Below are 12,989 nucleotides of genomic sequence, written 5' to 3'. Positions count from 1 at the left end.
TGAACATTACTGGATGTTAATTTAAAATCTGTTTGTGCATCTAGCAATAAATGCTAAATTTATTTATTTTATTTGGTTGACACACTTGTAGATATACCCCAATAAATCACTCGTATTTGTAATATTATGAAACAAGGGAGATTATTCGCCATCGCTCAATTTATCGAAGCCGAAAAAATTAAAAACCCACAATTTGCCCACATTTACAACACAGCGTGGAGATTTTCGAGAGATTCTTGTTTGAAAGTTCGCAAATTTAATAAAATCCTTTACGGGGAGACCCCGCACTTTAATTTACGGCCGTACAACAAATTGATCTGTATCATGCGATTCCTTAAAAAAACATGCGGCCAATTGCCACACTGAAGAGGTACCCAGTCTAAATAATGGCGTAAGTATTTGTTTTTTTGTAGGTTACCATAATTCAAATTTTATTGGCGAAATAATTTTCATTTAAAATTATAGTGAAAAGTTGGAAAACCGTGACAAGAGAACAGTGAAATAATGTGTTTATAACTCACGCGAACATCAAATAAATATGTAAAGATATTCAAAGTTTATAAATTAAAAGTACCCACCCATTTTTCTAGGTCATCTTACTATCTTCAATCGAGGGATTAAAAATATTACAAATACTGCCGACCTTCAACTAAATTTAAACTACCCTTCAATAAAGTATATTCCAAACATCGTTAATAAATACAAATTGGAAAAGTATTACTTTAATAGCATTTGGAGCTGCTTTGCGGCGGTTTCATTCGGTCGATCGATATAAATGCAATGAATTAGAAATATTAGATGCTACATTAAAGTTTTCACATTATCCTGGAGTTCCCATCGATCCATGCCCCATGTCCAGTGGTAGCTTGATATACATAAATGCATGAAGAGCCCTACAACCTTTGCACGTTATAAAACTTGTTGATTACCGCCTACGTTACTGAAGTTTTTATCGGGGTTTGCCGAGTTTTTAAGCTGTTTATGAACTCACCGGATATTAAACGTAGCCGCTTCAAATCACACCACATTAACGTAATAAATTTGCCTTCTACATTATCCGTTTAAAACAGAAGCACATCAACACCATAAAGTAAACATAAACATTTACTAATTTGTTCTTTTTTAAGTTTTCATACATGCGTGTTTTGTAAATTCACCTGCGTAACTTTCCCGGCAAACGACTTTCGGAAAGCGACAATTGCTTGTAAGTCACACAGCTAAATTTTATTATGAGAATAACAATTTCTAGCTAATTTGGTGGCTAGGAATAGCTATTTTATGGCGCAATTACAATATTAGGGGTTATAGCTTGAGAACGGTTATGAATGCTCTAAATTGATACTGAAATCTAAAACCGTTTTATAACGTAGTAGGTAAAACCGTAATATAACTTATTTATAGCCTTAGCGTTATAGTGTTACTAAAAGTTATGTAATATGTTTGATGGAAATATTTCTGACATTAACTTACAAGTAGTAGCACATCAAATTGCTAAACTTTGTTTGAGAGCAATTCAGCAACATTGTCTTATTTTCTTTAATTAGAGAAATTCAGGGTGCCCATTATGTTTGGGTAGTATACAGTGATATTCATGTAGAAGTAGACATAGGGATTTCCTATAGAAATTTCCTATGTCTACTTTTACATGATAAAATGTCTTTTAAAGGACGCCTAACTTTATGCAACCAAAATAACTACCTACAACAAATGAACTTCTGCTTGTCATATTAATTAATTAATTATTATCGCTTTGACTTCCGTATTCTAATTTTCGTTTCGTGTGCGATGTATTCAGCTAAAGAAAAAGTTGATATTTCCAATTGGTATAGCGCCGATAACAGTTAAAGGAGCTTAAGAGATTTATTTTCTGAGAAGCTAAAGCAACAATATTCAAATTAATAATAATATGACAGCCAGCTCTTTATTTGTTTCAAGAAGTTATTTTGGTTGCATAAATTAGGCGTCTTTCAGGAGACTTATCATTTGAAAGTAGACATAGGAAATCCCTATGTCCACTTCTACATGAATGAAGGTATGTCTCAGTAAATATCGACTTTACAAATTGTTCTATATGTCCCCAAATAGGACAGTGAAAGTAGCACAAGTGAAAATTGAAGAAAAACAAGAAATTTACTAGAGAAGAAGAAAATTTAAGTAGATTAATTGAACAATTACAAATTACAAACAAGTTAAGGAAGAAACTGAAGAAAATGAAAGAAAAGGAGTAAGAGAGCCTCTAATCCGAATTTAGTGACGAAGACGAGCAAGAAGATTGCATTTATGGACCAAGGATTTTAGAGAGTGGAGGTCAGAGAGAATTAAGAGCGGCGTTGGAAAGAAAGAAAGAATTAGCAGTGACAATAAGAAGATTTGAAGATACTTACGAATGAAGTGATTTGAAGAATATTTTCAAGAATGTCAAGAAAGAATCAATTGAAGGAGAACAAGTTAAGAAAATACGAAGAATGAAGATTCGAAAGTGGAACAAGATGATTATATTACATTATAATTGAACAAGCGAAGAGAGTAGGGGGTGTATTTCTTTGTGTCTTTGTTTTGTGTTTATATAGCATGGTTTTGAGTAGCTTTAGGATTTGTCGAGTTAGTTTAGGATTTTCTAAGTTAGACAGGTTAGTCTAAGCACAGTAGAATGATCTTAAACTCATCACATATCACCAGGAAGGGAACGGTGGTTTAAAAGTTGCTAAAAAACATCGAGTGCTTAATGGCCGACTCCTAAGGTGAGTTAGGTAGAATATTATGTATTTGGGTTGATTTGTGAAGTTGTGTGAGCTCACACAAGGAGAATTTGGATTTGTCAGTTTTTTTAAGATATCGTTTAGGGAAAAGCTCATTCTCTAATTTTTTGACCACTTATCGATTGTTCGGTTTCTATCTTGAGTTCTCAGCTTTCATTCCTTTAGACTTCAATCTCTACACACGGTTTTAGTTTCTTCTTCGTTATCTTTCATATTTATATATCTCTGGTGTTTCACCGTACACTTCCCGCTCTGCAGTCTAAATTCTCAATTTTACGCGGATATTAATTTAAAGAGAAAATTGTTGAACAGCTGCTAATGTAACGATAACTGTAAAGATATTCCCTTTTTGACAAAATCATTCAACCTTTCAAACAAGCTCTCAATGTAATGTTTAGGATTTAACTCATATGAATTTGGACAGAGGTCACCTTACGCCCTTTATCCTAGAAACTTTTATTTGACTATTCAGACGTATACCTGACTTATGATAAATATTGAGCATTTCAGTAAGCAAGAGCTCATAAATAAATGACGTAATGCTACTCTTGCTTTTTGTGTAGAAGGACTTACATTACTGAATTAAATTAGGATGGGATTTATATCATTCTGGAAGAAATATTTTCTACACTGATCACTACAATTAAAAATTAGACAGTGAAGTATAGGTACGATAATACTTGAAGGCGACGCTTCCCATATAAAGTCCAAATACCAATTAAATTTGTAACACCCTCTGCCAAAATACAAAGCGTTATCTCCTAAACCATAACGTAAACGAGGCCGACTTAATTCCACAGATGAGGAAACTCGAATTAAAGGAAAAAAGTCAGAAATGATCCTTGATCAATCAGGTTAAACTAAACTTCCCGATAGCAGAAAAGTAGAACTAATTAAGTTAATGATTTTATATGTTTCGACAGTTGGAAGGTAACCGAATTACCTACACTCCCGAATTGAGAGAATCGTTAAGTTCGTCGTTTAGCAAATATTGTACTGCACGTACAGCAGCCAGTTTTTATTGCAAAATTAAGCGAAAAAGAATTACATTACGGGTACTCGCAGACCCTTATTCTGATCTGCGAGCAGACGTCATGAAATTGTTGTAGCTTCGTTAACCTTTAATCCAGTCAGCAAATTTGCTCCCAAACTTTTTAATGGACCTTACAGAATCACGTAGGTTGAACATGTGCTCTAAATGTAAGGGTTAACGTTAACACTCAACAAAAGACCTCCATTATGTTTAACGCGATACACAATTGATATATTATTAAAATTACTAGAGTGTAATTCTAGGTGGAGCTTCTTTTGTTGCAGGTAAAGCAAAACAACGTTTATTTACATCAAAGGCGGCGTAATTATTCACCTTTTCGCAATTCTTAATAATCTTCAGGTTATTGTTCCGTTGCACTATTGTCGTACAGCTCGGCATAGGGTAATTAACTATGGCGTAGTGAACCCTATTGTTTCAATAAACCTCTTGTCTTAAATAGATCGTACAATGGATGCACTTTCCAGTTTAAAATCGAGTATGAATGCCTCAAATTCGAACGATCTGAGCTCTACGAAATAATTTAATTTACTAATTAAGAATGGTTGCCATAAACGCTTAACGTAAATGACTATAGCAGTCTACACTATTCGACGTCGACCAAATAAATCGGCAAATGGATTATGTGGATCGAGTGTCTCTACGTGAAATGGATTTTGTCATGAGAAATATAAGAAAATAGGATATTTGAGGGTGTATAGTATTTTGGAGCATGATTATTTTATTATTTGGAAGCACCATAAGAACTTTCAATTCCACTATATTCATACTGTAGTCCGCAGATTAACTGTCATTCATTACATACTAATTGAGTATTAATAGCCAATTTCGGGTCATTCATTGCATATACATACCTACGTTGTTTCCCAGCCTTGATGAATGATTAGGACCGAGAGAACCCTTTAATCGCTAATAATAAAGATTGGGTCGAGGAATGGGTAACATTTTGCAGAATTATAATTATATAAGCCCATTTATATCATATTTGATGAATTGAACATGCATTGTACTTGTTAAAGAAATATCATCAAGAAGTGCATGCAGGAGGGCTATTGAAAATGCCCTCCAGGTACGCAGGTGGACTCAAATTGCAGGAACAAGTATATAGCATCTTCTCACCCACCTTCTACTTTGTGTGGCAACGGCCCACTTTCAACACGTTTATCGACCCTTCCAAAAACTGCATAAAGCGGTGAAAAGTTGGTTGTGACGTCACAATTGTATTGTTCTCGACTAATAGGTTTTTACCATTGAACGACACCAAAGGTTTGGGAGCTTTTCGCATTTCTCTAAAAGGTCCGGTTACTCTGAAACCTTAAAGTAACCACCAGGCTTTTTAGGTTTCTTAGTTTTGTCATGATTCCTAACCCCATAGTTTCTTTCTTGGGACATCCACTACACAATCCGAACTTCCCACTTGTTTATTGCCATTTTCTTACGAAATTAAACGAAGTTAATGAAGGGAGTGTCACAAGAACGACGACCAAAACCAAATGATTTTGAAAATGTGGACACTTGGCTTTCTAGGCGGACGAATTGTAAGTGCCTCCTTTTGTTTTTCTTTTATTGGTTCAGACTTGATAGTCCAAGTCACTAACCTAACTGTCGTCAATTACTTTTCCTTATGGAAAGGGTTGCGAAGGCTACACGCTACACATAATAATCCCAAGCTCAGCAATAAAAGCGCATATGCGCCATACGGAAAAATATCTTTATGTGTAAAGCTAGTTTTAGATGACCAATTTTTTACGTAATTGTACAAGGTAAAGATGCGCTTATGTATCTAGACAATAGTTAGTTACATAAAAGTCAGGAAAGTGACACATTACTGGCGAGGAAATATTGAAGTACGAAGCTGGCCGAGTACTTTAATTTCCGAGTCTGGTTATGGAGACCAAAATTTCCTGACATGAAGTAGGATAAAAATGAAGGTAAAACAAGGAACCTTTCGTATAAAATCTTGGACGCGTTTAAAGTTCTGAAAAATGCTGAAGGACAGGATTTACGTACGTTTAAGTTTATATGTATTTTACTAGAAGTGGAAAATTACAAATTTAAAACGGGTTGTAACAAAGTAACTTTAAACCATCACAAGGAATGCAAGCGTTTGCAACGTATCATACATAAATCGATAAATCTATGACAAAATAGCTTATAAAAACGTTCCAATAGGTATAGAGTAGGAGCCCTGTTTTTTACCAAGAATCGACTACAGGCCACATTATATAAGAAAATTTTTTTTCCGGGTCGATTTGAGACAATTTTTTTTTCGGGGCTCAAAAAAAGGCAGTGTATAACCTTCCTTTTTTACCAAAAATCGACTACACCAAAATTTCTCGGGAAAACACTTTTTCTTATTAATTTGGGTGCGTAGAATCCAAATCAATTCGTACTTTTTCGATCAGACTTCTCAATCAAAAGTTATAGACTAGAAACCAATTTCGAAAAAAAATTCAAAGGGCTGTAACTTTTGAACTAGTAGCCTAATCTTGGAACTGTTTGAAATTATGGATTCTACAGGCCACATTCTATAAGAAAATTTTTTTCCGGGTCGATCTGAGACAATTTTTTTTTCGGGGCTCAAAAAAAGGCAGTGTATAACCTTCCTTTTTTACCAAAAATCGACTACACCAAAATTTCTCGGGAAAACACTTTTTCTTATTAATTTGGGTGCGTAGAATCCAAATCAATTCGTACTTTTTCGATCAGACTTCTCAATCAAAAGTTATAGACTAGAAACCAATTTCGAAAAAAAATTCGAAGGGCTGTCACTTTTGACCTAATAGCCCAATCTTGGAACTGTTTGAAATTATGGATTCTACAGGCTACATTCTATAAGAAAATTTTTTTCCCGGGTCGATCTGAGACAATGTTTTTTTCGGGGCTCAAAAAAAGGCAGTGTATAACCTTCATTTTTTACCAAAAATCGACTACACCAAAATTTCTCGGGATAACACTTTTTCTTATTAATTTGGGTGCGTAGAATCCAAATCAATTCGTACTTTTTCGATCAGACTTCTCAATCAAAAGTTATAGACTAGAAACCAATTTCGAAAAAAAATTCAAAGGGCTGTCACTTTTGACCTAGTAGCCCAATCTTGGAACTGTTTGAAATTATGGATTCTACAGGCCACATTCTATAAGAAAATTTTTTTCCGGGTCGATCTGAGACAATTTTTTTTTCGGGGCTCAAAAAAAATAGTGTATAAACTTCCTTTATTAACAAAAATCGACTACACCAAAATTTCTCGGGAGGTAGAAGCAAATGACTTTTCTTTCTAATTTCATTTTTTTTGCAAATCCCTACTTTAAAAAGTTTCCGTGGTCTTGTGGCTAAATTTACTTTTCACTTCCCCTTTCGGATTTCAATTTTCATAGGTCCTCATGTAAGAAAATTAAGCTCTCAATAAATTTCTTCGCTTAATTCTCCAAGAAATCATTAGCACTTATATAGTTCAATGGTCACAATACGGATTATTGCGACTCTCCCCATAAATCGTTAAACACTGGCCCGATATCATCGTAACGCCACTATTAGATATTGGCCACAACAGAAACATAGCACAATAAAACAAAAGTTTGATACATAATTTTTTATTACTCCAGGATTTTTTGTTTAAACTCGTAATCTATTAACCATGAATTATTTTTAAGGAGGAGCGTATAGTATTCAAATATCTTTGAAAATTATACATTTAACGTATTTAAAAGATCAATACAAACATCTTTAGTTCGTATGCGCCTCAATATCTTGACTTGTGTTATCCTTGTGGGTGCATCTACTTTATTTCCAATTTCTTATTATCTATATAATCTATATGACTTATGTAGGATCTTCGATCCTGTTTCGCAGGTGAGATTTTAATAAACCCTGTGTATATAACTAACTGTGTGCATTAAACAGCTAGTCTAAGGTACAGTACATTCAATATAATTAATAATTATAAAGTGTAAAAGAACATCACGAAGAACATTAGCAGTTTCTATACAATTTAGCTATCTCGAAGTAATTCGTTTAAAATCTGATATTGCTCTTCTGCGAAATACAACTTTACGCACATAAACAAATTTCGCAAACAGGAGTAGGTATTAAAAGTTATGTTTGTGTTGTAAAACAGCGATGTACTAATTAAACAAATCAAGAGTTTCAGCCGGGGATGCTGAAAACCACCTTACTTTTGATATTGGAAAATGGAACATTCAAAGCTGAACTCATATGAGGGTTGGTATCGGCGCAGTTAAAAATAAATGAAATTAAAAATTAGTCTCCTGTGTTTCATAGGCGTGTATTTTTAATAGATGCAAATGTAGGTGATCTTGGAATGTTATTTGAATGTTACAAACATCGCCATTTGATAAGGTTGAATTATTACGTCCATGTAGGCGCCGATTTGCAAAAATGCCTAACCTAATTAATTTCTAGGCACATTACAGTTATGATTATTTCCCTGTAAGTTTTAGTACAATTTTCCTTGTAGCTAATGGGTCGCTCACTGTACTAATGGCCTTTTCGAAATAAAGTTGTGTCAAACTATACATAGGGTGAACAAAAACAGATAGCAATATACGAAAGACATGTTTGATTTGATCTTAAATACAGGTAACTGATCGAAGCGGAAAATCTATGTACTTTTGCACGAGAAAACCATGGATGGACTTGCCCATCTCAAGTCGACGCAGTGTACAACAATTACCCACGTCTGTTAAAATACGTTCAAGCGCGAAAATCGAACCATCTCACAATATAAGGAAACTTTCCCAATTTACGCAAATATCAGGGGAGAACGTAAGGTTTGAATCATGTCTGCAGCCTTAATCAAAGTTCAATCCTCCGTGACACGAACTGACAATAATACCACATGCTACAGTTTATTGGCTATCGGTTTTTGTGATCGGATCACGAACAGTTTTATGTTAGTCCTTATGTATTACCTACACAAGATTAATGTGGTGCTTTTTATACAAACGCTCCAAATTAATTTTTTCGACAAATACTTTTATTCAAAGTAACGAACGCGCTAAGGAGAAAGAAATTAAAATGGATCCGAAATGCTGTTCAGTTTAACGTTGAAAGGCAGATGTTAGCCATAATCGTAGCGCCCTAATGAAACGTAAAATTTTCATTGCAGTTATCCAAATTACATTCAAATATTTGTTTTAATTAAATTTCAGGTAAACATTCCGTTTTTGTTAGATTAGATTCTACTAAGTTAGGTAATTCTTAATTAAGTTAAATATTACGTTTTGAAATCTCGTTAAGTTAGAGGAAACCTTATTGTTGGCCATTTTGACGAGACAAATACTCTCTAAAATATTAATTTACAAGCGTATCTTCACAATCAAATGAATTGAATCAAGTAATTTGCTTTAAACTATTTCTCTGGGAAAATGTTCGTATAGCAGCGTACATAAATGTTGCAGTCAGCTTTTAGATGAAGCACGTAATTCCATTCCATTTCAGGCAGGAGTTATATATAACTGGTATTTATAACTACTGCAATGAACGTCGAACAATACTAGACTTACGTTTCGAAGCGAAGCACCTTATACCATTCTGAATTTTGATATGAACAGAACATGATCTCTGCAATTAAAGATTCACCCCTATCGAGTGATAAAGTTTTAAATGCAGTCAAATTTCTTGTATGGTATAGAAAATTCTTCATTCTTACGTTCCAAATTCTTCATTTCTTCTAATCCTTCAGATTCTCTGCATTTTCCAGGTTCTCGAAAGTCTTCGAATTCCTGCTTTTCAGATTGTCCGGATTCCTCAGATTATTCGCATTCTTCTGATTCATTGTAATGTTCAGATTTCTTCTGCCTTTAAGATTCTTCGACTTCATGTCCTTCAGTTTAGATTTTTCGGTTTTGAATTTTTTTTAGTTTTAAATGAAATGATTCTATTTTTAAATTGAAGATTCCCCATGTTCTTCGGATTCTTTCGATACTTTGGATGTTTCAGGTTCTATAGATTCTCTAGTTCCATGAAAACCTTAAGATTATTATGTCTCATCGGATTCTTCTGCTCAGGTTCATAAAATTTTTCAACCTTCTCTTTTTCAGTGTTCTAATGTGTGCAGTTTAGTGGGGTATAGTGTTACACCCGTGTGTAAGAGAATTTTTTTTTATTGTTATTTTTGTTTCTCAACAAAGCCCTTTACGAAAGTAGGCGAAACGTTGACTTTCCGTTTAAGACTCAACTATTTTTCTTTAAGAGCCCATCCTATTAGAAGTAACCCCCCCCCCCCCCGCCCCGAGTGAAAAAAACTAGTCTGTCAAAGAAAACCACATGAGAATTTTGAAGAAAAGACGATCGTTAATTCCACCAACTGCTGACAATTTCCACCAATCGTGCTATTTACTGAAAAATTTTGTCCTCTACATTTTTTACACCCGGTATAGTTTCTATGATATGTAATGCCTAAACTACTGTAAACTTAAAAAAAATTCAACTGTAGGTACATACAAATGCATGAGTCGATCTAATGCATTTATAAAAATAAGGGTGCAAAGGGAGGCCGTTAAAAGGCGAGATCAAAGATCTTGCTCAGTTCACAAATTAAAAACAAATTACATTGTTAACTCCTTTAATGTGAAATGTGCAAATAAATCTAGCTATTGATCCATATCTATGAGTTGTGCGCAATATTAAAACTTTACGGTTGAAAAACTCAAAAATCTAATAATTAATAAAAACTATAGTTGCTCTACTTCGAGCGTATATACTTGTTCCACCGCCAGAGATTTTTCCTTATACAAAATATTTTCTTTAACTTTTATGTCATACAATTTTGAGTTTGCATTAAATAAAAAATTCGAATTATAGTCGAAATCTTACTAAATTTGGAGTTAAACTTAAAAAAATACTTGCACTTAAGATTTTAAGATTATTCACTTTTCTTATTGCTCTGTGGATTATAAACTTGTAAATCTGGTCACGAACGTGGTAGCCAACCCTTACGCCTTAAATGAGAGCACATCAATACCAAAACAAGGGAAATAAATTATTTAACGAAATTATATCCGGTAAAAAGTTAAAGCTATCGCATGCAACGATATTATTGATATTCTTTCGGGCGAAACTCGTAATTTTCTTAATGTTGGCTATCGATCCAATTACACGCAATTAGAGATGGGACAATCGGTCGATTGGTTTTCAGAACGAAAATGTATAATAGCGAATCGCCCACTACTAATTAAGAGTAACAAAAACCTTCGTTCGAAAGCTAAGCAGACTTTTCGGAGAGGAAATTCAATTTAAATATAGAAACGCCAATTACACGCTGGGAGAAATGACCTTACGCTATCTTTTATCGTTTTGGGGAGTTCAGAAACCCATTACCTCTTTTTACAATACGAAGAGGTGAAACCAGAGCGAGTAGATACGTTCGTCCAGGACGGATAACACCACAGGCCACTTTTTATCGACATATGCTCGATTCTCATGGAGCAATAAAGCACTTGTAACCAAATATGGACCGTAGCTTCAGTGTAAACTGTCAAGGGTGCTTTTAGCATGCTCTGAGTGATTACGCGAAGTTTCTCCCAAAATTGATGATTTACTGTGGAGAAATGTTAAGGTAATTCCTAATTTCTTTTTAAATATACTGCCCAAATTGCGTTTTGCCGGTTTTATTTTTATTCGTATAATGGACGTGTAATGATACAGTAATGGCAAGGATATATACATTTGTAAGACATTATATAACGATTTGACGTGACCTTAGTTTCAACTTCCTTTGCATGTAGATTGCCTGCATTATAACTTATTTTGCACACTATTTACATTATTGTTCCAACTCTGATTATATTTCGAATTGTCACAGACAAACTATTCTAGTTTTCACAAAAACATGTTTAACAATACCAAGTAAGAATACGTAAGCATACATAAATCCATAGATGATGTAGGTACTTGTTCTAGTTTCAATGTAATCAAAGGTTGGTGCAGTCAAGCTCTTTTACTCTCGAGTCGAGAAGGATATTGGCTCAGTGTGAGAATGGTAATAATCCGATTGTATAGTTAATACCGTATGTATGTAGGTTAAATTGATAAGCGTCAGTGACTGACGTAAATTGCGGAAGAAGTTCATATACTTTTGAAGTTTATGGCAATAACAATAATTTATTTTATTAATTAATTCTTGGCTAATAATAGTGACTTCTTTCAGGTAAAGTGCGAGCATCATTGATCTCGAGTTGTACCTATGTAAGTAAAAGTAAGCATTGAGTGAAATGGGTGCGTTTTTGCATTTGAAATTAGGAAAAACAATATTAGGTGGATTTCCTAATTAAGCTATATATATGGTGGGTATTTTTTGTCATGTCTTTAAACTTAGAATATCGTTCATGATTTACGTTACTTGGTTGAATAAAGACAATATTGTTATTATTTAAGAGTTCTAAGGCAAGCCAGTTCATGCATGTTTGGCATGTGTTAATTCTGGTAATTAAGTGGACACACTCGCACTTGTATGAAACAAAAACAACAAAAAACCACTATAGAACAAAAAATATAAACTTTTTACAAATGGTTTCCAAACGTTACAAATAGTGGTAGTTTAAAAAGTATATGAGTCTTCCTGAAAATTAAAATTTAAGTTCAAAAGTACTTTACAAAAAAAAGTTCGACACTCGTAGTCCGAAAATACTTATCGAAATAAACTTCCGCAAGAATAACGGAATTAAAATTCTTTAAATGACTAACACGAACAGCTGTATTAATCACAATTCGCCTATCGAAGGCCTTTATAAACACATGTTTATCTCCGAGGGCGACGAAATTGAAATATTCTTGCCTCCAGATGTAATCTTGGTGCTCAGGCAACAATACTGGACTTCTCTACCTTGATATATAATGTACTATTTTAGGCTCGATTTTAGTACCATCAGAAAGCAGAAAAAGCTCACCCTGTATATCACTACACCTTTCAAAGGAAACTATTTCCACTTTCTTCCGGTGTCCATAGATTTCAATCTACAAAACTTCAGTCCCGCTAGGTGGGACTGGGATAATCGTCGACAAAATTTCGGTCAGAAATTAAATAATTGTGTTACAGTATTTTACATTGTTACGAAGGTAAGCGAGTTTTCACTGGCGATAGGAGAAGTAGGGCCAGTAAAAAGTGTTACCTGGCGTTTAACGTACAATCTTTTATTTGTTACTCATTTATAATCAA

At 34.0% G+C, this 12,989-nt stretch overlaps 1 protein-coding gene across 1 annotated transcript in view; it reads left to right on the top strand.

Moving 5' to 3' along the window:
• Positions 1-12,989, top strand: part of LOC116167903 (carbonic anhydrase-related protein 10) — a 348,976-nt gene that overhangs the window by 266,861 nt on the left and 69,126 nt on the right. The window lies entirely within an intron of this gene.

This window comes from Photinus pyralis, unplaced genomic scaffold, assembly GCF_008802855.1.
Source record: "Photinus pyralis isolate 1611_PpyrPB1 unplaced genomic scaffold, Ppyr1.3 Ppyr1.4_LG4, whole genome shotgun sequence".
Lineage (NCBI taxonomy): Eukaryota > Metazoa > Arthropoda > Insecta > Coleoptera > Lampyridae > Photinus > Photinus pyralis.
The sequence above is the reverse complement of the archived record's forward strand: the minus strand, read 5'-3'. Positions and strand labels throughout refer to the sequence as shown.